Genomic DNA, 25,215 nt, shown 5'->3' with positions numbered 1-25,215 from the left:
AGTGCGCACCTGTTGCACTATTGTAAGAACCGAGATGCAGGTTCATTTGACTATAAGAATGCGTATGTTCCTCCAGCATGACGGGGCTCCTGCACATTCTAGTCGTCAGGTGACACATTATCCAAACCTCACATTTCCCGGAAGGTGGATAATTAGATATGGGCACTTTTCTTGGCCTTCAAGGTCCTCGGACCTTATCGCTTTGGATTTTTGCCTGCGGGGATGGCTAAAGGCGAAGTCTACAAATAAAACGTAAACCCTAGAGCCTATTTGATCGTTCGGGTTATGAATAGTGCAGCCCTCATAAAAGAACGCAAAGACGACCTCAGTAAGGCTACACGTGGTGTTATCAAGAGAAGTCAAATGTGCATTGAAGTTGGTTAGTGAATTTTTGAAAATCAACTTTGAATGTCCTCATTTGCCTTTGCTTTGAGTTTGTTAGCGTTATGTACTAACAGCTGTATCTCTGTACTCAATAAAAAGTGGACGCATTTATATGGAATTTTTTTTCGTCTGTACTACCACCTGCTAAAATATGTACTATTCCTCCTGAAACACCCTGTATATGGACACATGTGTGGTGTCTGTTCTTTCGGACATGTCCGAAAGAAAATGCTTCATGGCATTCTGCAACGACCTTCGATCTAGTTGAAGGGGCCGATAGAAATTTCAGAGCTGCTTGGCTGTCTGAATAAAAATAGATGCTACGATTTTTGTAGGGTCTACTCTAATTTTCCTCCGTGCACATGCTGACAGAAAAAAAACGTGTAATACTGTGGCCATCTTCCCTAAAGAGATTCTAGGCAGTACACCAGACCTGGTACTTTCATCTGTTTTCGACCTGTCAGTAAACCACTATATTATGTCTCCTGCACGGTGTTGTGGTTAGTTTTTCCACTGCTCCCTGCTTCCAACTGTTACATGGCAAAGTTTATTCAAACAGCTAGAAGTTATTGTGTATGTTAGTCGACATTTCCCCAGCCATCGCGTTACTGATTTGGGATTCCGTATGTTCTAACTGTATCAAGTTATTTCCAATTTTTAGCCTTTATGTCCCTGCCGCTGCCTCTATTTTAAGCCACAGGTGTAAGGCGGGCATGTCTAGCATAATATCCATTCCAAGAATGGATGTTCTGCTAATTCCATCCGTTTGTGAAAGCAGGCCAGTCTCTGCACTTTGCCAGACTCCCTAGCAGCCACCTTCTGTTCGACTTTGTTCATATTAGAGGCCGATAAATTATCATTGGTCTTTTTGTAGGGATGTATATGCAGTACGTACTGGGTTTAGACCCCAGTTTACCCTACAGCAGCTTCTAGTGCTTATAAGATTATCTTTCGCAGTGGAAAATATTCTTTATGTGAGGTGTTCATAATAGTTTTCCATCCAGGGCTACCTCTAGATACACTACAACCCTCTCTAAAGTTTCATCGAGAAACATAATTATTCCGTATGTGTGCTGGACATGCTTCCCCATAAATAATACTACACCAGTTTTCGTTGGGCTCGTCTTTAAATACTTTTTTCACAATGTTCAGTGCACATAGGCTTAATAGTACTAGGAAATTTTCTAAGTCTTACTGTGAATAGATCGTCTACTTATTCTTTTCAAGAGTAGTCTCCCGCATTCAGCTCATCTATGAGTTAATTCACCACTAAATTCTTCATCTCTAACCATTTACTCGAAGGTCGTATTACTCGACATCCAGGAAGAGACAGAGAGCATCCAGAAAGGGTAGCGCTTCTTCCACCTTCCCAACAAGTTGGTGAAGTGTTACCTCACATGATTTGCTTCGTAAGTATTATGAAAATGTGGCAGTTCATAGATAAAATTATGTATTCACAACAACAAAAAACATGTCGCAAGAAAACAACGTGGCATTATGAATTTAGCAGTACCTCAAGGTTTTCGCTTTGACACTAAGGGTTATTAAAAGAAGCAAGACGAATTTTGCTAGAGCGTTGTCTTACGATTTCCTCATTGAATTTGTATCTGTCTGCTTGTAGCTCTGCTAGAAAACAGTTAAAAAATCTAGCTTTCGGCGAGGCTCGAAAGTCGAACAGAGGCAGCATGCACCTGACAGGTAAGAACGTTACCTATGAGCTAGCGAATGGGCGCGGTGTCTTCCACTTACTTATTGACTCAGTAAGCGCTATGGCAGATAAACCGCAACATAAGAGGCGACAGTAGTTGTATTTCCCATGTGGAACGACTTTCGTGGACTCAAAAGGATTAATTGATATCCTTATGTCACATCTCAAGCGAAAATCACTCAGTATTAAACTGAAATGACACGATAATATCAAGTGAATTTAGCAGGATAATTCTGTGCCATCAAGGAAGTAACTCATCGGTCACAGAATTGCCAAACATATTCTGCGCTGTTGCCAAGTTTCAGTTATACCGCCAGGAAGGATACCAGCTGATGTGTTCTGTGAGTGACCTCGGAAGTGACTATATGGTTCAAATGGCTCTGAGCACTATGGGAGTCAACATCTGAGGTCATCAGTCCCCTAGAACTTAGAACTATTTAAACCTAACTAACCTAAGGACATCACACACATCCATGCCCGTGGCAGGATTCGAACCTGCGAACGTAGCAGTCGCGCGGTTCCGGACTGAAGCGCCTAGAACCGCTTGGCCACCGCTGCCGGCGAAATGACTGTAGCTTCCTTTCAAAGTCGCGGGTGGCAAGGGCCGCAAGATCCTCATTATATGTCAATTAGTCTTATTCTCATTTCTGTAACTAGGTTTAGGGGCTAGAGTGCGATTGCTCGTAGTACATCGATGCACTGAATGCAAACTAAATGTCATAAATTAATGACTGCGGCAATTATTTTTGTTTTACTGACTTAATCGGACCGAAACCTTGAAACCGTATTCACCAGACGCGATTCACAGTTTTGGAACTTCTCCAGTGGTTGAGTTGGCAATGTATATTTGCTGTACAATATTGTTATTGAGATCACTGTCATTGACACATCCACCAGGAGACAGGCATGGTCTGGCTTATTGTTGTCAGCTTTCCTGACGGATATTCTGCCTTTGTTCGAAACGTGAAGACTTAGAGTGAATTCGAACATTCCAATGGCAAAACTTGACGTTTCTATTCTTCCAGCTCTAACATTCAAATAACAGTTACAATAATAGGCAGAAAAGCGCCTGTGAATCAACAGTTAATAATGCAATCATAATTAGTGGAATCTGACAAATTTCATCTGTCATCTGATAATTGTGAAAAACTACTTTTTTCATCTTCACAGCACCACAGTATGAACTCAAGGGTTTCACAGGATACCTATACTTAATTTCGTTGTCATCCTTTTCAATGACAGTACGGGAGGAGCAAAACCATCTGACTTGAAACATACTTTTCCAGCGGAATTTGAATCTTTGGCTACAGTTGCAGTAGCACGTCCAGTGAGGTATCAAGAGTGTGAGCAATCACTCAGTGCTATAGTATAGGCTAGGGCAGAGAGAAGCAGGTTTCCGACAAAGTAAACGATGAGAGACACTGTCGCGGTCACTTACTAAACAGGAATTGTTCAGAAATTTACAACTATATCTAGTGAAATGAGTAGGTTGATGCAGCTCCAGTCCAGCACTATCACTGAGTTGACAAACATTTTCCGAATAGCACTTAAGATAAAAATGTGTGTGTGTGTGTGTGTGTGTGTGTGTGTGTGTGTGTGTGTGTGTATGTTTGTTCTTTCGGAAATGTCCGAAAGAACAGAAACTACGAATCGAAATAGAGAGCCTTGTTAATCAATTAAAGATTGAAGGACAGATGTCCAGGCAGTCATGCGCATTAAAATAGAACAACGGCGTCAGATGAAAATTTGCGCCTGACCAGGTTCGAACCCGGATTCGTAGTGTCTTTTCTTCCGGACATTCCCAAAAGAACAGACACCACACATATATACATATACAGGGAGTTATATGGCATTTTTCTGCAATTTGTCTATACCACCACCTCCTACAATATTTACTATTCCTCCTCAAACATCCTGTATCATTATAGGTTTGTTTATAAGTAAATAAATCTTCTGCTACCAGTCACGATTTTTTCTTTATTTTACTATTCGCACGACGCGTTTCGAGAAATAATTCCCATTTTCAAGTGCGTTTTTTATGTGTGTTAAGCCATTTCTTTTGATGTTGTCAGCGTGTGTGAGTGCTTCATTTTGTTGACTTTTACTGTAATACATAAGAAACGCGATTTTTAGTTGGGTATCAATTCTTTCTGTGAGGTTAGTGGCTAAAGTTTGAGAACAATTTGTACTTACAGTTTTCTAATGGTCCATTTGTGTAGAGTCTCACACACACTTAACATCACACACAACTTGTACACTTTACACATCGAAAATATCTTATATAAACAAAACAGTTACAAAGATCTTCTTACAGGTAGTTCACAGAGATAACATTATAGGTCTTCCACAGATTATGATATGCTTTTTTACAGAGGTTATTTATCTTAACAATTTGGCTCATGAATTACTTATATTGATTTTACAGTTGTGCTTATTTCTATGTTTTACTATTTTTATTTAAGTATATTATCGAAACATCTGAAGAAATTGACTGATTCACTTTCAAGTTTTTCATTTAGTATTTTATCTTCATATTTTCTGTAATGTGAATATATCTCCAGTTCTTCAAGCAAATCCATTTTATGTCCTTTATTTAGTCGGTGGAGTACTTTGACATTTTGCTCTATTTTTCCAATTGGGTGTCCTGTATTATGTATGTGTGTTGCTATTGCTGATGTAGTGTGTTTGTTGTGTGTGTATGCTCTAATGTGCTCTGTGTACCTGGTGTTGATATTTCGGCCTGTTTGTCCTATGTAGAACTTGGAGCATTCCTGGCATGTTATCTGGTATATTCCAGAGTCTGAATATGGATCATGATTACACTTTATATTATGTATTAGTTTTTGGTGTAGTTTATTTGATGTAGAAAACCCAATTTTTACTCTGTGATTTTTGAAAATATTTGCAATCTTCTGTGATACATTGCCTATGTATGGAATGTTAGATATATATTTGTTTTTATCTTTTTCTTCTGTGGTGCAGTTTGTACCTGGGTTTCTCTTCACTTTGTCTAAGATTGTGTCAACCATGGAAGCATTGTAACCATTGGCAACTGCAATCTTCTTCACTGTGTTTTTCTTGTTGCATATTTTCCTGGTTCAATGGTATTTTTGTTGCCCTATGCAGCATTGACCTGTATGCTGCCTGTTTATGGATATTTGGGTGACATGAGGTTGCAGGGATTGTGGTGTCAGTCATTGTGTTTTTCCTATAAATTTTGAATGTGCATGTGTTGTTGTGTCTTGTAATATTTAGGTCCAGGAAGTTGATACTTTTATTTTGCTCATGTTCCACTGTAAATTTGGTTTTCTCATTTAGATTATTGAAATGATTAAGAATGTCTGTGATGTCTTTGGTATCTCCTTTCACTAACAGTAGTGTGTCATCAACATATCTCCTATAAAATTCTATTTTCCTTAGGCAAGGTTCTTGGCTGTCAAATAATTTTTGTTCTAAGTGATTTATGTATATGTCAGCTATGGTACCGGATATACATGATCCCATTGCTAGGCCATCTGGTTGCTTATTATTTCTCGAAACGCGTCGTGCGAATAGTAAAATAAAGAAAAAATCGTGACTGGTAGCAGAAGATTTATTTATTTATAAACAAACCTATTATATCTACAGACGCAGGCTTTCAAAAACCATTTATAATGGATCAAATCAGATCCTGTATCATTATTTGGGTCTCGACGGGTCACCGAAAGTTTTCAGCACTAGACGCACAGCATCGTCCGAACCCTAGCGGGAATACAGTGTGGCCGCGAGCGAGTGGAATAATAGCGGAATAGCGCCTATGAAGTTCCATTTGCATTACGTCTAGGACGGAGAGAATCCTAAATAACAGTAATAGGTCACCCAGCGAAGAGAAGAGTCCACGTATTGTCTCAAGTTCTTGCAGTTTGATATTAATGCAGTTCCCGATAGTTTTCCACTAACGGGTTCAGTTGGGTATCGGAATACTCATATGGGAATTATAAAAGTGTAATTGATAATAACACCTCATTCTGGAATGAATACGACTTGGAAAGCGACGTTAATTTGACATTTCCATCCATCTCCTGCAGTCTTACTGAATGAAGTCTGAAGTGCACGCACAGTTGTGTTGCCTGCCGCATGGATTCTGTGAAGTGTTGTGGCAGCTGGCAGTCATTGCTAAATACAGACATTTGCAAATATCCCCACTGCTTTAAGGGAAATCATCTTTGTTGCATTTTTTTCCATGCCGTAATTAGCACAATAACATAAGGCTTGATCTGCTGAACAACTTGATGCCCACAAGTCCTTAAATAAGAATCTCCTAGCGGGAGTAATGCATGAAACGAGACAGACTGTTGGACAAAAGAATGGACAGCTCCTTGCTTTTTACGTTTCCGATAGCGCCTACGATCAGAATCTGGTGTCATTTTATGCTTCACAACCTTAAACTGTTTATTTTTTTACTTCATACTAAAACAAAAGTTATGATATGAGAAGAGGAAATGACTGATATGCTTCTCAAGAACTTTAGTTTTTCGTGTTTATTTTCTCACTTCATACTAAAACAAGGGCGTTAATATGAGAAGAGGAAATGAAATATACGCTTCCAAGACATAATATTTCCTTGTGTGCTACTACAGCATACATGAAAGCCCTGCAGTTAATTTTTGTATGTTGGATAAATTTTGATATCACCTCACATTCCTTTGTGAGAAGGTTCTTATTTTCTTGGGATTCAAATAGAGTGAACATTTTATCACTGGTTAATATTCTGATGACTAATGACATGATACCCGTTGCAATTACTCCATGGCACCTGTGAGTAGAGTCTCACGTTGGTTACTATAAGAACACGCAGGCAGTGATATCCGCTCACTGCAGTCAGAGCCAAGGTGATTTCTTTCTGTTTATGGCGAAGCGTCTGTTGCAGTGTCCACGCTCAGCCAAGATAAACAAATCGCGGCGGCATTGGGCACTGCTAATCACTGCAGTTGTCGCGAGCCTCGACAACAAGAGCGCACTGTCTCTGCTAACGATACTATGGAGTTAATACATCTTACTTATCGTAACGTAATATGCAGGTCGAGGGCTGGGTAAAAATTCAGTTTGTAACTTCCCATCGCATTAAAATACTTTACAGTCATATTTGATGCAATATTTATTGTTGGTTGTCTCTCTAATGTTAATAGTAATGATTCAGATTGTGCGTGAGCACGAAAACACACACACAAACAGTCATTGATTCCAGTGAGGGTGACAACTACTGTGTGTTGAACAACACAGGCACCAGTCAATTCCTCAGCTGGCGTCGAGTGGATGAGATTTTTCAGTTACTTTGCATTGCAAGAATTGTAAGGAGGAGACTGAAAGTGAATGGACTTGTATGTAAAGAGCTGCGACAAAGCAAAGCTTAACCGACTATCAGATAATTGTCCACATGGGTTTGTGGACGAGTATACTTTTAGTAACCAACCCACCCATGATCATTACGTAAGATTTCTCAAAGGCGTAGGGGCATTGATTTCATTAAGTCGTCGACAGTGTAACGTGATGGTTTACTTCCCACCATACGTTTTCTATATTTGTCCAAAGGTCGCTTGCATTTGTAGGTCCACATGGCAATGACCTTGTTACCTCTGCCTACATATTCTCTGTCTGGTTGATGTTCGGTGATCGTGGAACAAACGGCAACAGCTTTATCCTCTCTTGGACCTGAAACCAATCTCACACTGCTCTGCTGTGACGGATGGGGCTCTGCTCCTGTAAGTAAACTGTTATCTCGTTCGTTCATATATTTATATTTAAATAACATATTATTAATAAGCACATTGTATTATTATTGCCACAGTGTTTAAGAATTCAGGCCCTGTCATAAATAAGTGATCTAGATTCAACCGTCCGATTAAGAATGTGGTTTACCCAGTCTATCAAATGATGAGAGTCGCATTCGGATATCCACATTAAGCCTGGCTGGCTAAATCCGATTACAACGATCTAGTATCGAAATGAAATTACAGAAATCGGATAAATCGAACGTCTGTATTGCAACAATGCTGCCCACATAAATTCCTATGATGGAGTAACAGGTAGCAACTGCCTAAGAAAAAGTGAGAAATACGTCTACCAGCAGCAATGTAACGTAATTATAACCCATATTTATGTGATGGAAATACTGAATCGAACAATGCACATCTATTTCAGTAGTGGGAAGGTGCATCATATCGGATTTGCTGATTACATAATAACAATAATAATAATAATAATAATAATAATAATAATAATAATAATAAACCCCGTGGAGGCCCGGGAAAAGAATAGGCCTCCGGTATGTTCTGCCAGTCGTAAAAGGCGACGAAAAGAACAAACCACTAATAGGGCTAACCCCCCTTTTAGTGTGATTACTTGGTTCAGGACAGAACTAAAGAAGCCTCGGACAAGTGCCGTCATGGTCGGGGACGACGCTTGAACCCTATGCCCGCCCACAATGGTAACAACACTGCTAGCCAACTGGAAAAGGATTTAAATCCGAATAGAGGTGTTTTGCAGGATATGCTTCCTGCAACCACCCTAGAAGGAAAACAAAGACAGAGGATGAGATGGTCAGATGAAGTTAATCGACACCTCATGTTCTGTTATTACCAAGCAACAAACCTAGGAACCAACACAACTGGATACAGATCACAAGTATACACAACATTTATTACCAGATACCCGGAATTAAAATTTTTAACAGAACAACGACTAGCTGATCAGATCCGTGTAATAATAAAAAATAACAGGATACCCCAGTCAGAATTAGAAAACATCAAACAACAAGTACAACAAATACTGGAACAAAATAATGTGCAATCAGAAGAGGAAGAAAACACAGTAATGGACTCAAACATCCCAGAGCAAACAAACAAAGACCAACACGCATCAATTAAACAATCAGAGGAAAACGAAATCTTAAGACAGCCACCAGAACAAGCACAAATAGAACACGAACAGAGACACGTGTTAGATGTAGAAGAGAAATTTCAGCTGACATATATAGAATACAAAGACACAAATACAGACATTAGACCATTCTTGCATAGACCGCCAAATAACCCACAAGTCGAAACAACAATAAAAACTATCAACACAATCATACACAACAAAATAAATGAAAACACAACTATGGAAGAGTTACAACTACTGGTTTATATAGGAGCACTCACTACACTAAATATACACACTAGGCAGAGATCAGAACAAACCAACACACAGAAGAAACCCACAAAACCAGCATGGCAACACAGGCTACAGATCAGAATAGGAAAACTGAGAAAAGACATCAGACAGCTAACACAATTTATAAGAAATGAAATATCACACAAAAAACGAAAAAGTTTAGGTAAAATCTCACAACAAGAAGCAATAGAGCAATTAGATGAAAAAAAGCAGAAATTGCAAGCATTGGCCAAACGACTTAGAAGATACAAAAAAAGTGAAAATAGAAGGAAACAAAACCAAACATTCAACACAAACCAAAAGAGATTTTACCAAACAATGGATAACACACACATTAAAATAGACAATCCACCAAACATAACTGACATGGAACACTTCTGGAGCAGCATATGGTCAAACCCGATACAACATAACAGGCATGCACGGTGGATACAAGCAGAAACAGACACATACAAGATGATACCACAAATGCCTGAAGTGATAATTTTGCAACATGAAGTCACCCGAGCAATTAATTCTACACGCAATTGGAAAGCCCCTGGAAATGATAAAATAGCAAATTACTGGCTAAAGAAGTTCACCTCAACACATTCACATCTAACTAAATTATTTAACAGTTACATTGCAGACCCATACACATTCCCTGATACACTTGCACATGGAATAACCTATCTGAAACCTAAAGATCAAGCAGACACAGCAAACCCAGCTAAATATCGCCCCATAACATGCCTACCAACAATATACAAAATATTAACTTCAGTCATCACACAGAAATTAATGACACATACAACACAGAACAAAATTATAAATGAAGAACAAAAAGGCTGCTGCAAAGGAGCACGAGGATGTAAAGAGCAACTGATAATAGATACAGAGGTGACATATCAAGCTAAAACTAAACAAAGGTCCCTACACTACGCATATATTGATTACCAAAAAGCCTTTGATAGTGTACCCCACTCATGGTTACTACAGATTTTGGAAATATACAAAGTAGATCCTAAATTGATACAGTTTCTAAACACAGTAATGAAAAACTGGAAAACCACACTTAATATCCAAACAAATTCAGATAACATCACATCACAGCCAATACAGATCAAGCGTGGAATATACCAAGGAGACTCATTAAGTCCTTTCTGGTTCTGTCTTGCTCTGAACCCACTATCCAACATGCTAAATAATACAAATTATGGATACAATATTACTGGAACATACCCACACAAAATCACACATTTGCTATACATGGATGATCTAAAACTACTGGCAGCAACAAATCAACAACTCAACCAATTACTAAAGATAACAGAAGTATTCAGCAATGATATAAATATGGCTTTTGGAACAGACAAATGTAAGAAAAATAGCATAGTCAAGGGCAAACACACTAAACAAGAAGATTACATATTGGATAACCACAGCGACTGCATAGAAGCGATGGAAAAAAAAGATGCCTATAAATACCTAGGATACACACAAAAAATAGGAATAGATAATACAAATATTAAAGAAGAACTAAAAGAAAAATATAGACAAAGACTAACAAAAATACTGAAAACAGAATTGACAGCAAGAAACAAGACAAAAGCTATAAATACTTATGCTATACCAGTATTGACCTACTCATTTGGATTAGTGAAATGGAGTGACACAGACCTAGAAGCACTCAATACACTTACACGATCACAATGCCACAAATATAGAATACATCACATACATTCAGCAACAGAAAGATTCACATTAAGCAGAAAGGAAGGTGGAAGGGGATTTATAGATATAAAAAACCTACATTATGGACAGGTAGACAATTTAAGAAAATTATTTCTAGAACGAGCAGAAACTAGCAAAATACACAAAGCAATCACTCATATAAATACATCAGCTACACCATTGCAATTTCATAACCACTTCTACAACCCTTTAGATCACATAACATCAACAGATACAAATAAAGTAAATTGGAAAAAGAAAACACTACACGGCAAGCACCCGTATCATCTAACACAGCCACACATAGATCAAGACGCATCCAACACATGGCTAAGAAACGGCAATATATACAGTGAGACGGAAGGATTCATGATCGCAATACAGGATCAAACAATAAACACCAGATATTACAGCAAGCATATTATTAAAGATCCCAACACAACAGATAAATGCAGACTTTGCAAACAACAAATAGAAACAGTAGATCACATCACAAGCGGATGTACAATACTAGCAAATACAGGATACCCCAGAAGACATGACAATGTAGCAAAAATAATACATCAACAACTTGCCATAAAACATAAACTAATAAAACAACACGTTCCCACATACAAGTACACACCACAAAATGTACTGGAGAATGATGAATACAAATTATACTGGAACAGAACCATTATAACAGATAAAACAACACCACATAACAAACCTGACATAATACTCACCAATAAAAAGAAGAAATTAACACAACTAATTGAAATATCCATACCCAACACAACAAATATACAGAAGAAAACAGGAGAAAAAATTGAAAAATACATCCAACTGGCTGAGGAAGTCGAGGACATGTGGCATCAGGATAAAGTCGACATTATCCCAATTATACTATCAACTACAGGAGTCATACCTCACAATATTCACCAGTACATCAATGCAATACAGCTACATCCAAACATATATATACAACTACAAAAATCTGTAATTATTGGTACATGTTCAATTACCCGAAAGTTCCAAAATGCAATATAACATATACCATACAGTTACAAGGAAGTCACGCTTGACCGAGGTCCGCGTCACGTTCCATTTTTAACCAGACTTAAGTCTGAGAAAAAAAAGTCAATAATAATAATAATCCCGTGGGGCCGATAGGGGAAACCCTCCCCCATATGGGTGGTACCGAGGAAACAAATACTTGGGGTGAACCAAATACTAACACAATCCTCAACGACTACTCAATCCGTTGAACTCAAATTCCACGCACGTCTGAGTTAAAACCACCGCTACTCTGGTCACCGTCTGTTAGCTCAATAAGCTCGGCTGAAAATATTTGCATCCAAAGGCTTCAACACCCTCTGGTCCTGTCCGGTCCTGGAATCACCCAAGCCAAACCAATGAAACACAAGCAAACATGAACTGTGCAAACTGTCGACAGGCGGCAGTTGGAATTTCGGATTCTTGGGAGGCCAGGTTAGCACGGCAGAGAATATTGAAGATCTCTGGTAAATTTCCCTACAAGCAGAAAACATGCGTTTGAAAACTACACGCCGCGCGGGATTAGCCGAGCGGTCTGGGCGCAGCAGTCATGGACTGTTCGGCTGGTCCCAGCGGAGGTTCAAGTCCTCCCTCGGGCACGGGTGTGTGTGTGTGTGTTTGTCCTTAGGATAATTTAGGTTAAGTAGTGTGTAAGCTTAGGGACTGATGACCTTCGCAGTTAAGTCCCATAAGATTTCACACACTTAAGAACTGTTTTTTTTATAACAAATCATCGATACATTGATCCAAATACGAAAACTAAATAATCTCACATAATAAATCGACCAACAAAAAATTCTCATCATTGCTCTTCAAGAACCACGACTAACTGACAATGAAACCTTGCATTACGGAAACCACTGCATGTTGAAGAGCAAAATACAACAAAAGGTAGCGAACGGCGTACCAATCTTCGGCATGGCATTTCTCGAACACAGATCTATCATCAGTTCTGTCAAAGAAATCACACCCATCAACAATAGACTTGTGACTATGATCATTCAGAGCCTCAGTAAAAAATAAACACTCATCAATTCAGATGGCCCCACCAACATCGAAAATAAGAAACACACTAAAAATGTCGAAAACTTCTGCAACACACTCGAAAATACTATGAGCAAAATTCACCAAGATGACGTGAAAATAGTAAAAGGAGACTTCAACACACTATTTGGGACAGAAAAAACCTGTAGAAAAATCATTGGTACAAATTCAACACACCGAAACCATTGGACCAACAGCACACGTCTGACTGATATTTGCCAACAATTCAACCACAAAAGGATGTCTTCCCACTGCAGGAAAATACCATTTCTCAGGTAACATGCTTGGCTACCAGGTGCAAGCTTATGTGGTTCCCCTTTCTAGACTCACTGAAAGCCAGATTTTTTATTCTTTTGTAGCTGAGCTACAATCAGGCAGATACAAACTCAATAAGGGAATCGTAAGACAGCGCTCGAGCAAAATTCGTCTTGGTACTTTCAGTAACCCTTACTGTCAGAGCGGAAACCTTACGGTACTGCCAATATTATAATGCCACTTTTGTTTTCTGCCGACATATTTTTTGCTGTTGTGATTACATAATTTTATCTATTAAATGCCACATTTTCGTAATACTTGCGAAGCCGGCCGGAGTGGCCGAGAGGTTAAAGGCGCTACAGTCTGGAACCGCACGACCGCTACGGTCGCAGGTTCGAATCCTGCCTCGGGCATGGATGTGTGTGATGTCCTTAGGTTAGTTAGGTTTAAGTAGTTCTAAGTTCTAGGGGACTTATGACCACAGCAGTTGAGTCCCATAGTGCTCAGAGCCATTTGAACCATTTTTAATACTTGCGAATCATACAGAAAATGAAGTAAATACAGATCTTTTCGCAGTCAAAAGTCGGTAATATCCTACAAATTCGCGGTAAAATAGGATAAATCGTCGTACAGACACTTAATGCTTCGCTACAGTCTGGAACTGCGCGACCACTACGGTTGCATGTTCGAATCCTGCCTCGGGCATGGATGTGTGTGATCTCTTTAGGCGAGTTAGGTTTAACTAGTTCTAAGTTCTAGGGGATTAATGACCTCAGAAGTTAAGTCCCATAGTGCTCAGAGACCTTTGAAACATTTTTGAACTAAATGGTTTATTAAGATAGACTGCCGTCGTGATGTTTCTGTAGTAAGCTGAATTTAATTTGTATTAGTAAAGTGAATATTTTATTTCCATTTTCCATTAGTTTACTAAAAGCAACATTAATCATCAAAGAGAAGTAATCAGCAACTGAATTTTCTTTCACGATATCTACAACAATCTGATAATGCTACATTTGTTTACAAATTCTACGCTCGTAGAAACCTACTTGTTTTAACAATGTCATTAAAACATAGTAGTTTTAAGAGTATTTTCGTCTAGAAATGAGTTGCCTTGACGGTTGATCGATCAAGAGCGGGAAGGGTAAAATTTTACGAATATATGACGAGAGGGACAAGGGCTTGAGAGAGGACTTCCCTATCAGTACAAGTGCCTGAGAGACGACTTTCCTATCAATCTTCTGGACAGTTTTGTTTCTCAAATCAGCAGAGTGAGTTATCATGCAGTATCACAGGTGATGTAGTTTTTTGCTCGATTTTCTTACACTGCGACCGAAAGGTGTCTCAGTTGTTGGCAACAAATTCCAGCTGTGTTGCACACTCCCTATGGGGCAGAATTCGTAGCCCAAAACACACTTTTGGAAGTATCAGATGTAAAATATTACGTTCACACTACTCTTTACTCTAGTCTACGTCTTTTGGTGGGGCTCAGCCTTTCATTTCTTCTTTGTTGAAACAAGAATATCTTTTTCTGGCGTATTTTTCCCGAAAGCACTCGCTCCACGCACAGTTCAAATCTTTCTAGTTGCCTCCTCTACATTCACCCCTCTGTTATACCAAAAGTAAACTTCGTGTTGCAGATGTTACACCTTTTTCCACTTGCGACTCAATTTTACAATGCTTAACTGTAGTTCATGATTTTCAAGTATGCAAAATCCAGTGCTTCATTGCAAGATGATAACTAGAACTTCAAATTCGAAAATTGCATTGATACACACACTGACAGCGTGGCGCCGCCTTCACATGGGCGGCGTCGGATTTCAGGCGGCGTGTGACGTCTGGCCGGTGGCCGGTAGCCGCTGCAGCGCGAGGAAACGCTCGAGCGTAAGCTGTTCTGATCGCGACGCAGCCACGAGCTGTCCTGCGGAATTGTTTCTGGAATACTTGTTATTGCGGGTGGGTAGAATGTTAAGCGAATTGTCTTCGATGTTCAATCAGACTCATAACTTTAGACCGAAATGTGGTAAAAAAAAAAAAACCAAGAACAGCTGGACGCGAACATGCGACTCTAAGTTTAGAACGCACGACGATTACCGCAAGGCCACGGGCTCACTCCATCCGTATCAACTCGGAAGTAGATAACACTTCCGCCTAACACTTCTGCATCTTACAGTGTTGCCAGGTCGTGCAGATGGCCGGACTTAGAGGTGGCAGGTGAGGTCAGTTTTATTGGCCACCTTAAGTGAACGATTCGGACTTAGTCTCTGTGGCGGCCGGCCGGCGGTCAGTTTTTATGTCTAAGACTGTACACGTACGTCGAACGGCAAACTAAAAACAAGACATGAACTTAAAAGTAAAATAATCATTTAAACCAAAATAAGGAAAACAAATAATCAGAATAATAATGTACTTTCTGATATTTTATCAGGTAAGCTGAATTTGCTTCGACAGCACATTTGTACCACTTATTTTTCAAAAATGGCATTTCGGAAAATAGCATTATTACACGTCGTTGGATGTAGCATGAAACCTTCTTTAATTTATTTTACAACAAAAGTTTCATTTCACAAAAATAATTAGTGGTGGTGCGTTATGTCGCAAAATTTCAAATTCTTACAAAAGTTGATTATCTAGTTTTCAAGAACGTTACTTACATTTCAACTTTTACATTAAACACCTGTTTTGTATTTCATGTTTCGAAAATATACCCTGTAAATCTAATACGCGAAATTCCCTTCTGGTGTGTGTTTTCCACCTTAAAAGTGAAATTTAGTACATAGAAAAATATACGCATTGTATTATTGTGAACCCACTTACATCTCAAGATCGTTTATTTACACAGGGGAATATTCCCTTGTAAGTATAGCTCCAGGACATCCAAATCTTAAGCAGAAACAAATACAGTTGTAATTTACGCTCATGAAACTTTTGCTACAAAAAGTTGTTTCTCACCTAACAACAAGTGGATAAAAAAAACTGCAATGTAGCAACAAGTCTGTAATTATACAGGGCAAGTGAGGAGTTAAGGTACATTCTTTGAGACGCGATAGTATTAGTGATTATGAACAAAAAAACATCATATGGACATATGCCCTACTGCGAATGGTTTCTGAGATAGAACACGTTTAATATCACTTTTGTACGTTTTTCTTTAATAACTCGAAAACCTCTCACTCCAAAGAAAAGTGTTCCAGTAGACAACTAAAGTAAATTAAACTTCCAACAAAAAAGGTCCTATTTATTTTTTGTCTAGGACTAACAGTTTGCTCGAAGAGGTCGTGAAGATGATGGAAACTTCGCTCGACACGCGTGTGCTGTAGCTTAAGTACTTTTTGTAGGCCATTTTGAGGTACTTTTCCGACTTGATAGACCACAAGCGTCCCGTATGAAAATGTTCATCTCAAGTGCCTCTATACTACTGTGGTGCGTTGTAAACAATGAGAAAAAATAATAGAGAAAATAAATACAAATGTACATTAAAAGTGTTCAATCTCGGAAACCATTCGGAAAAGGGCATATGTCCACATCAAGTGTTTTGTTCAGTATCACTAATGATATCACCTGTAAAAACACGTACCTTTCCTCCTGACTCACCCTGTGTATAACACGATCATTATATACCAGAACAAATATAAATTACAGGGCTACTGGAGATGCTTCACAAATAAAAAGAAACGAAACGCATGTGGCACAATACAAGCGGCCTTTCACTTAATTGTATCAGACGAACTACACCTGCAAGACTATAGCAACGACCAAGAAAGGGCGGAAAACGTTTGAAAAACTGATCAGTAAATTTGTAGCCGATTTGGGATTGTACAGAGTGCAAAATTTAGCACAAGCAGGTGCCAACTCTCGAGGCAGCCACAGCTTTAAGCCGGCTGGGCATGGAGTGCAACTAAACTTGGATGAGAGGTACGGGTGCATCATTCCATGCTAATTCACCTCAGTTTCAGAGTTCAACAATAGTAGTGTCTGAAGAGCGATGACGAGCGAATCTCTAGCCAACCCATAACAGCACGGGCAACATGCCATCTTGCGTTATCTTGTTAAAAGACAACGTCACAGAGACCTAGAAAATGGGGAACAGATACCAGACTTCATGCATCACAAATGTTTCGCCTGCTGTCCAGCTTACTGGCTATGCGAACGGTAGTGATCGTGTTGTGCACCCCTACCACAGGTGGTGGACCTGTGTTACGATGATTCTTCTCAGAACCTCCGCACACGAATATATCCGTCGTGATGCTATGCGTCAAACCGGTACTCGTCTGCAAGGGTGACGTAGCATCGCTCTCGTGTCCTGTATTGTTGGTCGTCTGACAGTCAGCGCTCCACCCTCTGCTGTCGCGTCCAACAGTCGCCCTGCTGACTGTCCGTGGTGGTGCAGGCGACCTCGTTCAGTCCGTGTGGACACTTTTATTTCTGAAAATGAGTCCATTTCCTGACTCAAGACCTGAGATGTGGCTGTACGATTTTGGACGGCCGAGTGAACAATACGTCTGCCCTCCAAGGTTCTAGTTGAGATACTGCGTAGCACTGAGTAAGATCCTTCCGAAACTAACTACACCCATCAAAAAAAGTTATGCATCACCTCCTTTCCGGGAGTTCCGGAACCTGTACAGAAATTTGGAATAGAGATCAACATAAACATCATTTTCGTCCTTTTTATTGCTCATGAAAACCACACATTGCATGTTGTACTACCGTACAGCCAGACCTTCAGAGGAGATGGTCCAGGTTGCTGTACACACCGGTACCTCTAATATACAGTAGCACGTCTTCTTGCATTGATGCATTCCTGTATTCGTCGCGGCATACTATCCACAGGTTCATCAAGGCACTGTTGGTCCTGATTGTTCCAATCCTCAACGGCTATTCGGCGTAGATCCCTCAGAATGGTTGGTGGGTCACGTCGTCCATAAACAGCCCTTTTCAATCTATCTCAGGCATGTTCGATAGGCTTCTTGTCTGGAGAATATGCTGGCCACTCTAGTCGAGCGATGTCGTTATCCTGAAGGAAGTCATTCACAAGATGTGCACGATGGGCGTCCGAATTGTCGTCCATGAAGACGAATGCCTCATCAATATGCTGCCGATATGGTTGCACTATTACTCGGAGGTGGCATTCACGTATCGTACAGCCGTAACGGCGCCTTCCATGACCATCAGCGGCGTACGTCGGCCCCACATAATGCCACCCCAAAACAGCAGGGAACCTCCACCTTGCTGCACTCGCTGAACAGTGCGTCTAAGGCGTTCAGTCTGACTGGGTTGCCTCCAAACACGTCTCCGACGATTGTCTGGTTGAAGATATATGAGACACTCATGGGTGGAGAGAAAGCGATGCCAATCCTGAGCGGTCCATTCGGCATGTTGTTGGGCCCATCTGTAACGCGCTGCGTGGTGTCGTTGTTGCAAAGATGGACCTCTCCATGGGCGTCTGGAGTGAAGTTGCTCATCATGCAGCCTATTGCGCACAGTTTGAGTCGTAGCACGACGTCCTGTGGCTGCACAAAAAGCATTATTCAACATGATGGCGTTGCTGTCAGGGTTTCTCCGAGACATAATCAATAGGCAGCGATCATCCATTGCAGTAGTAGCCCTTAGGCGGCCTCAGCGAGGCATGCTATCAACATTTCCTGTCTCTCTCTGTATCTCCTCCATGTCCGAACAACATCGCTTTGGTTCTCTCCGAGACGCCTGGACACATCCCTTGTTGAGAGTCCTTCCTGGCGCTAAGTAACAATGCGGACACGATGTAACCGCGGTCTGGACTGTCTAGGCATGGTTGAACTACAGACAATGCGGGCCGTGTATCTCAAAAATTTTTCAAATGGTTCTGAGCACTATGGGACTTAACTTCTGAGGTCATCAGTCCCCTAGAACTTAGAACTACTTAAACCTAACTAACCTAAGGACATCACATACATCCATGCAGGATTCGAACCTGCGACCGTAGCGGTCGCGTGGTTCCAGACTGTTTCGCCTAGAACCGCTCGGCCATCCCGGCCGGCGCCGTGTATCTCCTTCCTGGTGGAATGACTGGAATTGATCAGCAGTCGGACACCCTCCGACTAATAGGCACTGCTCATGAATGGTTGTTTACATCTTTGAGCGGCTTTAGTGACATCTCTGAACAGTCAAAGGCACTGTGTGATACAATATGCACAGTCAACGTCTATCTTAAGGAGTTCTGGGAACCGGGGTGATGCTGAACTATTTTTGAAGTGTGTATTTCGTACCTGCATGGCAGTCGTGGGAACCCATGCAATGTGATAAGAGATATCGTGGAACGACAGACCGCAGTCTTGGTACAGTACGATTCTGGTGCTGTCGAAATCGGAGTCGCCTTGGTAGACGTTTTCCCTTTTTATGCGAGGCATAACATGATCTTCTCACCAACAAAAAATAATATACAAATGCGTAGCGTAATCTTTCCTTACGAGAGTGGTTTGGTAAATATGCTAAATTCCCATGAAAGAATGGAGCATTTTTGATAATATTCTTCTCGGGAGTGCAGCCGGATCATTACGTCATCTTGACATAATATTTCAGCGGTCTGCCTGGCCGCCATCTACAGGTGAGAGTGCTGGTACACGATCTCGCCAGAACTGACTTCTCAGCGCAAGCGGTGGCCTTTATATAGGCCGCAGAAGGCCCACAACGCGTGCGTGAGAAGGTGCCGTAACTGCCCTCTAGCGCAAGTACCGCGCCGCCAATGGTGGAAACAGGCGAAATCGATATATCGCTATCAAAGATTAGAAATTATTCCGACGATCGAAACACAGACCGTTAATTTACAATGTCTGATAAAACCGAGTTCCAAGTCTTACTTAAAAGGTAACCCCTGTGTCTATTAATAAGATTATCAGATAAACGAATATCTATGGAATCTTTTATAACACAATCCCAATAGCGAGATGCAGGGGCAACCATTTGTGTCTCGTCATACAGCATTCTATGTCCCTCGGTGAGACAGTGCTCCGCCACTGCAGATTTCTCAGGCTAAAGCAACCGTTTGTCCCGCTGGTGCTCAACACATCGGTCCTGAATGGTCCGGATTGTCTGACCAATATAAGCCTTCCCACAGTGGCAAGGGATCTTGTACACGCCTGGCTTCCTCAAACCCAAGTCATCCTTAACAGAGCCAAGAAGCGCTCTAATCTTGGCTGGCGGACGAAAAATACTTTTGATATGATATCTTTTTAGAATTCTTCCTATCTTCGAGGAAATGCTCCCGGAAAAGGGTAGAAAAGCCACCGATTTGCAGGTATCTTCTGGTGGTTCAGGTGAAGGTCCAAACTGGAAAGCACGATGGATCTGTTTATCTGTATAGCCATTCTGCTTGAGATGGTCCAATTCTTGTGTCAAGCTTTCTCCGTCTGAAATGGCATAAGCTCTTCTCGCAAACGCCCGCAAGACCCCCGTACGCCGGAACGATGGATGACAGCTAGAAGCGTGCAGGTTACTGTCCGTGTGCGTGGGCTAGAATATTATCAATTATTACTCCGGGAAAGCCTTTGTAATCACATGGAGTATTTTTGTTTATCCTTCACGGCTGGTAGCTTGATTATTGCGAGGATCGCATAAAGAATTTCAACGATATACAGCGGTCTGAATTGGTCAGTGGGTCGACTCCTGTTGAAAATGGAGAAATCGAGTTTGATGCTATTGTGAAACATTTTCATTTGAAGGGTGTCCGCGGCTTGTGGTCTTGCGGTAGCGTTCTCGCTTTCCACGCACGGGCTCCCGGGTTCGATTCCCGGCGGAGTCAGGGATTTTCTCTGCCTCGAGATGACTGGGTGTTGTGTGTCTTTCATCATCATTTCATCCTCATTCACTCGCAAGTCACCGTAGTGGCGTTAAAGAACTTGTGGAGCGGCGGCCGAACCGCCCCGCGAGAGGTCTCCCGGCCACCAATGCCAGACGCTCATTATTATTTGAAGGGTTGGACTGCTGCACAAATCAAAATAGAACTGGATGAAGTTCACGCGCCCTCTGCACCATCATTGATAACCACTTACTTTTGGATTAATGGTTCGGACAAGGACCGGACACGAAGCGCGCTCCGGCCGTCCATTTGAAATCGTCTCAAAGGAAACCATTGACTAAATCCACGATATGGTTACGCAAAATCACCGAATAAAAACTCATTAGATTGTTGAGACTGTAGGCATACTTGAGCGGGTGCATAATACACTGCACGGAGAATTGGCTATTAAGGAGCTGCGTGAGGGGTGGGCGTCGGCATTGCTCGCAGTCGACCAAAAGCGCATCTGGCACAACACAATATCTGGCGATGTTTAATCACAATCCTCAAGAGTTTTTGCGCCGATTTGTGACAGTTGACGAACCTTGGATCCATCATTACACGCCAGAGACAAAACATAATTCAAAACAATGGACAATTGATGGTGAAAATTAGCTGAAGAAGGCAACGACCATTTCGTCAGCTGGTAAGGTGATGGACACTGTTTTTAGGGATTCCTAAGGAATAGTCCTCATAGGTCACCTGAAAAAGGCAGAACCATAACTGGATTCATTGTTGGATCGTTTGAAACTTGCGTTTGTTGAGAGAGGCCAAGGTTGGCATGCAAAAAAAAGTGCTGTATCACCAGGATAATGGACCATCCCATACATCATTTCTACTCCATCGATGAATAATGAATATCTTCACAAGAATTATAGCTCACAACTCTATCTCCATTGGAATTGTACAATATCCACGTATGTGAGTAAAAAAAAAAATGGTTTGACTGTTTCCACATCCCAGAGACTCCTCTCCAAGGGATCCATGGAAAAGATGAATGTAATCAGCTATAACAATGCCGAAAGTGCATGAACTGCGCTTTGAATTAATTCCTTATCCACCTTGTTCACTAGCATTAGTCCCCAAGTGACGTCTACATCTTCTCTAACTTGAAACTTTGTTGGAAGAAATTTTCATCAAATGAGGAACTGCAGGCAACGAGTATTTTTCAGAGTTTGACACAACATATTTTTTCTATGGGACGAGACAGCTGGAGTATCACTGGAGCAGTTGTGTATCCCTATAAGAAGACTATGTCGAGAAGTGAGGCGAGTTGTTTAAGAATCAAAATTTTTTCCTTGCTATTTTACCAGACTTATCAAACTACCCTCGTATTTACAGAATGTAGATGGCATTACTACTACCTACTATGTGTGGTTATGCTGAAATGCTGGCCATTTGCACATGCAAATGTATAATGCACTTAATGTCAATATGACGTTTGTTGCATGCCGCCTTAATGTTGTTGCAATATTAATGGTCAGTGGAGTATGTCTGCTGCAGAAGAACTTCTAACATTATAATTTTGATGTAGAATGAGCTGCTTTTTATTTTTTTTCTAATTGCCTCTTCCGGCTATGCCATCTTGACACCAGAATGATATTGCGGTGGTAGTGGAGGCAGTAATGAAGAAGTGACGCCTTATACTGGGTGCAGATTTTTTTTTTTTTTTGTGGGGATTAAGGGATCTCAACTACTGAGGTCATTAGCGCCCAGTCACAGTTGTTAGAGCACATGGAATCTAGTAAAGCTCAAGGGAAGTGAGGGACACCAGAAAGTCCTGACAAAGATGCAGATAAAATAAGTAAAAAAGTTAGATGTCTTTGGACAAGCCAGTCAAAGTTATAAAACGCAGAACACGAGCAGCGGCTCGAGCGTCATCAGCTAAAATATCCGGTAAAGTAGATGGCAGGGACAGGACAACACGAGATTGACTGAAGCGGGGACACGACAATAAAACATGGCGCACTGTTAGTGCTTGACCACAAGGGCACTGCGGGGCTGGGTCACCGGAGAGCAGGTAGCGGTGGCTAAACCAGCAATGCCCGATCCGCAACCTGGTCAGAAGGATCTCTTCTCGCCGAGATGGTCGGGAGGAGGTTGTCCAAGCAGTTGGGAGCGGTTTTACTGCCCGGAGCTTGTTTCCTTGGAGGGATGACCGAACATCCCACCACAACGACACAAGCCTCTTACAAAAAACCCCACGAACGTCAGATGACGGGACACAATGGGAGGCTGGCCGAGGCAGGAGGACTGCAGCCTTGGCTGCAGCATCTGCAGCCTCATTCCCAGGCACTCCTACATGTCCGGCAACCCACAGAAAGCTGACAGGAGAACCATTATCTGCGAAGGAATGGAGGGACTGCTGGATCCGTTGAACCAAGGGATGGACCAGATAGGGAGCTCCAAGGCTCTGAAGAGCACTGAGTGAGTCAGAGCAGAGTATATACGATGAATGGCGGTGGCGGCAGGCATACTGAACGGCCTGATGGAGAGCAAAAAGCTCGGCCGTAAAGCTGGAACATTGGTCGAGGAGCCGGTATTTAAAGGTGGCGGCCCCGACAACAAAGGCACAGCCGACACCATCGTCAGTTTTGGAGCCATCGGTGTAAATAAAGGTGTGACCGGCAACTCGAGCACGAAGTTCGACAAACCGTGAGCAATACACTGCAGCCGGAGTACCCTCCTTTGGGAATGAGCTAAGGTCGAGATCAATATGAACCGGAGCCTGGAGCCAAGGTGGTGTCGGGTTCTCACCCTCTCTGAAGGTGGTAGGGAGGGTAAAATCCAATTGTCGAAGCAGGCGCCGGAAGCGGACTCCGGGGGGGGGGGGGGGGCAGCAGGGCAGGCACATACAACCCGTACTGACGTCGAGAGAATCGGCGAAGAAGGACTGATAAGAGGGGTGGTCGGGCATTGACAACAGCCGGCAGGCATACCGACACAGCAGTACGTCGCGCCGGTAGGTCAATGGTAATTCGGCAGCTTCAGCATAAAGACTCTCGACAGGACTAGTGTAGAAGGCTCCGGTCGCAAGACGTAACCCACGATGGTGGATGGAGTTGAGACGGCGTAAGAGGGATGGCCGAGCAGACGAGTAGACGAAGCTCCCATAATCCAGCTTCAAATGGACTATGGACCGATACAAGCGAAGCAGGACAGTGCGATCCGCTCCCCAAGATGAACCACTAAGAACCCTGAGGACATTAAGGGAACGTGTACAACGGGCCGCCAAATAAGAGACATGCAGAGACCAACAAAGTTTCCTGTCCAGTGTGAGCCCTAGAAACTTAGTTGTTTCCACGAATGGGAGAACAACGGGACCGAGATGTAAGGATGGCGGAAGGAACGCTTTATATCGCCAAAAGTTGATACAAACCGTCTTCTCTTCAGAGAACCGGAAGCCATTTGCCACGCTCCATGAGTATAGGCTGTCTAGACAACGCTGAAGGCAGCACTCCAGGAGGCATGTTCTCTGGGCACTGCAGTAGATCGCGAAATCATAGACAAAGAGAGAGCCTGAGACATTAGGTGGAATGCAATCCATAATTCGATTGATCGCAATGGCAAAAAGGGCTACGCTCAAGACGGAGCCCTGAGGCAATCCGTTCTCCTGGAGGAAGACGTCGGACAATACGGAACCCACACGTACCCTAAACTTTCGATCTGTTAAAAAGGAATCAATAAAAAGGGGCAGGCGACCGCGTAGGCCCCACCTGTGCATAGTGCGGAGGATACCTCCTCTCCAACAGGTATCATAAGCCTTCTCCAAATCGAAGAACACGGCTACCATTTGGCGCCTTCGCAAAAAGTTGTTCATGATGAATGTCGACAAGGTCACAAGGTGGTCAACAGCGGAGCGGCGGCGACGAAAGCCGCATTGGACATTGGTAAGGAGCCATCGAGCTTCAAGAATCCAGATTAACCGAGCATTAACCATGCGCTCCATCACCTTACAGACACAGCTTGTAAGTGAAATGGGGCGGTAACTAGAAGGAAGGTGTTTATCCTTCCCGGGTTTGGGTATAGGAACAACGACGGCGTCACGCCAACGCATGGGGACCTGACCTTC

The 25,215-nt window shown here is 41.9% G+C and overlaps 1 protein-coding gene across 1 annotated transcript in view; it reads left to right on the top strand.

Annotated features, from left to right (window-relative positions):
- The window catches only part of LOC126092449 (adenosine receptor A1), a 438,228-nt gene that overhangs the window by 115,077 nt on the left and 297,936 nt on the right, over positions 1-25,215 (top strand). The gene's annotated exons all lie outside the window — the stretch shown is intronic.

This window comes from Schistocerca cancellata, chromosome 1, assembly GCF_023864275.1.
Source record: "Schistocerca cancellata isolate TAMUIC-IGC-003103 chromosome 1, iqSchCanc2.1, whole genome shotgun sequence".
Lineage (NCBI taxonomy): Eukaryota > Metazoa > Arthropoda > Insecta > Orthoptera > Acrididae > Schistocerca > Schistocerca cancellata.
Note: the sequence above shows the minus strand (reverse complement) of the source record. Positions and strands in the feature narration are given on the sequence as shown.